Genomic DNA, 4,730 nt, shown 5'->3' with positions numbered 1-4,730 from the left:
TTCCTCTTAGTAATAAGGATCAATCATTCCAACCAATAGAATAACACTTTTTCTGCTTATTGATTCAACAGCATAAAGACCCCAAATAGCCAAATGACAGTCTCACCTTCCAATTCAGTGGAATCATCCTTGTGTTCTCTGGTCGAAGCACTTCTGCCTTGGGGACTAATGTGCTTCTCAACACCTTAGTCAAGGGAATGTCTTCTGGGCCTTCCCATGGAAGTTGGTTTGTAAGTGGGTGAGCAGGTTGCAAGTGGTAAATCCAGTCAAACCTTCTGATCTCCTAAAGCCTCTGAATTTCTCCCTCTATGTAATTCTAGGGAGATTCTGGCATTTCAATCTCATTAAATCCAGGTAACTTTTGAGCCCAAGTTTTAGTGAACCACCAAGTAAGCAGTTAGAGACACCTCCATATGTGAGATAACACATTAAATCCAGAGTCTTCAGTATGTTCACCTGTCTCAGCGAATTTGCTCACTATGGTGTTACAGTCTGCCCTCCTTGGTCTAACACCCTTCACGCCACACGTTACCCATATATATCAGCAAACTTTTGCAATTCTTTTGGTGTTTAGGCTATTTCCTCCAAGGTCATGGTGTGTACCTGTCACCCTGGAGCATGCTGCTATTTGATCCTAGATATGGGTCTAGTGGCAACAAGAGGTGGTCGTGGTGGGTCTTGAGGAGAATGGTCATACATTTTCAAGACATTTGCCTCAGATGACATTATCAAAGGGTTTTCAAGCAAAAAAAAAAAAATGCTAGTGTCCTAATACGCTAGAGGGCAAGCTACTTCCAATGGTAAGGGAAGCTGGCAGTGATCTGGGGATTCAAGATTATCAGTTGCATCTGGGTCCCACCAGATGTCCCTGTTTTCAGTTCTATGATCCCTTCCTCCCTAGTCAACTTTTAGATGAGCAACTTAGTCTGAATCTGACTGACACTGTAATTCAGCCATCTATCCGATTACATTTTTATTTTCAGCAAGATCAGCCTTATATCTACAAGAAATAAAATATTCATTTAACCTCTCTGGATCTCAGGTCATGATTTGAGCTGAGTCTGGCATTTTCTCTCTGTGAGAATTCAAGTCCACTCAGAAGAATACATCCCACACTACGAATCACTACAGTCATCATCACTGCTGTAACGATCAAGTGAAGCATCCACTTGGGCTCCCTCGGCACTTGCTTCAGTTGGCTTCTCATCACGACCATAGGTTATAGCTTGCTTAATTGGCACTTCACCTGATGGCTGGCTGGCATCCCATCTTCCATGGGTAAGGAGCTCATTACGGAGCTCAAGCCCAAGGACATGACCAAACCAATGCCCAAATCCCATCTTTACAGGTCTATTTCCTGAGACTACTCTAACATTAGCCAGAGTCCAGGTAGGGGATAAAACCACACAGTAATTTGAACAGAGAAAGTTTAATATAAACATTGTTAGCTGTAAGAGAGGATTGGAGTAACAAGAGATTGGCTAGTAAGAAGTAAAGAACTGTAAAGAATGCAGAAATAGCAGATATAAGGAGGACCCTCTACCCTTAGAACTAAGATCGAGTGTTCAAGGAAGAGCCCCCAGCCCCAGACTGTGATCCAGACCTAGTTTGAGAGGGTATTGTTATGACTCACTGCCTTGCAGAAAAGTGTCCAAAGTACTGACCAGCAAGACTTGCTGAAATATGCCCTCTGGGGTCCCAAAAATGAGACATCCATGCAGAGATGCCATATCTTAGAATGTGCTGGAAAACTGCCCAAGAGGGTGTTCGCAGGGAGGTGCCTCGTTTGTAGCATTCCACTCTGAAACCACCTGAATAGGTTCTGGGGAAACCTGCCTGCCTTTGGGTACTGATGGCTGCTGCGCCCTCAGGAACTGGTGCCCATTCTTCAGGGGCTGGATGTTGGAGAGGCTGCCTGCGTTACTGAGGTCAGGTGCTGCAGAAGCCACGTGCACTGCAGGAGCCAGACCCTGGGGAAGCCACATGTGCTGCTGGACTGGGACCTGCAGGAGCTGCCTGCGCCGCCAGAGCCTGGTGATGCATGAACGGCAGGAGCCTACACAGAGGAGTGCACTGGGAACAGGAAGGGAAATGCCTTTCTCCTTCAGTGACTCTCCTGTGTCCCCTACTGACAAAGCTTAACACTGTGCCAGCTGGCAAAGGAGAAATAGTTACAAGGCCCAACTCCACTATTGCAGACCGCACAACAAGGGTGAATTTGGAGCTGAGGTGGCAGTCAATTTATAACTTGCAGATTGAGCAATATGAATTATCTTATACTGCATTGTCCAATACAGTAGTCCACTAGCCACCTGTGGCTATTCCAATTACGTTAACTAAAATTAAATAAAAATTTACAGTCCTCATTCACAATAGCCACATTTCAAGTGCTCAAAAGGCACATGTGGGTAGAAGCTACTGTATTAGAATGTGGCAGATACAGGACATTTCCTTCACTGAAGAGCTTTCTGTTGAACAGTGTCGATCTAACAACTCTTAATTGTCTCTGCTTTGGCTGCTAGAAAGCTTGGACGTAAATCCAATCTTCAAGGTCAAGATAAGGTAAATCTCTAACAAAGTGTAAGCTGCATTCTTACCTCTGCCCTCCTCTAACTTTACCTCCATCCTAATTTCCTAATCTATTTATTTTATCCCATTTTATTCTTTTTGGTAAACTTTTAAAATTTACATATATTTCGGGTTTAGGCTGGGTAAAACATAAACGTCTTAAGTAGAATACCCTTATTTTTAAAGCCAGATGAGCCCTAGAGATCAACTAGCTCATTTTCTAAATGAAGACGTCAAAGCCCAGAGAGTGAAAGTAAGTTTCCCAACGTCACGGAGTCAGAACTGGGATGATGACTCAGGTCTTATGACTCCCATTCCGGGACTCACTGCACAGAATTCACTCTCTGCCTCCAAGACTCAAGGCTAACGTCACCCAGGGAAATAATTAGACCTGAGATGTAGCACGTGATTCATGACTCTCCTCTGAGTTCTAAGCATGGAGATCAAAGCCTCAGATGAGAAGGGAAAGACAAGCTGGCCCAGGGAGGAGACATGGCAGCTTCCAACAAGCCTGTCAGCGTCACCAGTCACCCTTACCTTGGTCTCTTTATTCATGGATGGGGGCTGGTTGTCCCTCTGTAGCCATCACTTGGGGCCCTGTGCACACTTTAGGGTGTGTCTTGATTCTAGCCTGCCCTGCAGTCCTGTGAATTTCTGGTCTACTGTGTCCCCAAGGGTGCCTCTGCCCACTCACCTGACTACCGTCCCTGTCTCCTTCCCCTTGGAATTCCACGTGAGTTCCACAGTATGCCGTAATTGGCAGAAGTTGCAGATATGTACTCGAAAATCGTCTATGTATACAAGTGGCTCGTATAAATGACACAGAGAGAGCAACTGAGACTGAGCCTATAGGTGCCACCCCATGCTGCATGGCATTCTGTGTATCATGTTTATCTCCTAAATAGCTCTCAAATCGGCCTACTCCCCTATCCTAACTGCCCTGCTAGTACAGACACTGCAATCGCATCTGTGATCTGCAAAGGCCTTCTAATCAGCCTCCAACCCAATCGATGCTCCTCTCTGCAGCAAAAGTGATGTCTTTTTAAAGAGTATAACTACATACAATAAAATTCACCTTTTTTTCATTTTATAGTTCTTTGAATTTTGACAAGCACATGCAATCGAAGAACCACCACCACAATCAAGATACAGAACAGTTTTGTCACCCAAAAAAGTTTCCCTGAGGTCCTTTCAACTCCTCCCTTTACCCCCACCCCTGGCAACCATTGCTCTGTTTCCTATCCACATAGTTTTGGCTTTTCTAAAATATCATATAAATAGAATAATATGGTAGGACTCTTTCAATTCTGGCTTCAGAAGCCTAATAATAATAATAGCCAACATCTTATTGAGCATTTACTACGTGCTTGATACTGTTCTAATGACTTCACACACAATCACTCACTTAAACCCACAATATCCCCATTTTCCAAATGAGGAAACTGAAGCACTTGGATGTTAAGTAACTTGGTCAAAGTTGTAGCTCCGGTAAGAACTGGGGCTGGGCTTTGAATCCAGGTGGTCTGGCTGTAATGCCCACACCTGTAAACACCACACTGCATTGCCCACTGCTCAGGATACTATCTGCCCTTCCACCAAGACTGACAGGGCCAGTCCTACCTGAACTTTCAGGGCAGGGCCAGAGGTCATGTTCCCCATCTTGTTTACAACTACTTAAATGGAGTGCAAACCTTCCCCACTGTTTTCAGCAAGTGACAGTTGACACCTCTGCTGGCATTTCAGGAACCAATCTCTGGCATAATGGTACTTGTTGACAACTCCTCAGCTAGATGCAATCAGTGATTAAACGCTGTCAGGGACTTATAAATAGCTTTCCCCTTGGAGTTAGTGGCTCTGGGAGGCAAAGGTGTCTTGAAGAGGATTCTGTAGAGACAAGCTAGCAATGACACCCAAGGGTGGGAGAACAAAAGCTTTATATTGAACAGTGGCCAAAAATAACTCTTTTGTATTGGGAGGAAGAACCATCAGAAATTCATGGCAGTGGAAAAAAATGCAGACGTTAACTTTCCTGAGGCTAAGTGGCTAACAGTGCATTTAGCTGCATAGTCCTAGAGAGTATCAAAGGAAAGCTGTAATGTCAGAGACGAAGAGATTCTTAAGGATCTACGAGCCCAGTCCGTTCTTATTCCCCTAAGGAGGCC

This window comes from Propithecus coquereli, unplaced genomic scaffold (assembly GCF_000956105.1).
Source record: "Propithecus coquereli isolate 6110/MARCELLA unplaced genomic scaffold, Pcoq_1.0 Scaffold122, whole genome shotgun sequence".
In the NCBI taxonomy this organism is placed as follows: Eukaryota; Metazoa; Chordata; class Mammalia; order Primates; family Indriidae; genus Propithecus; species Propithecus coquereli.
Note: the sequence above shows the minus strand (reverse complement) of the source record.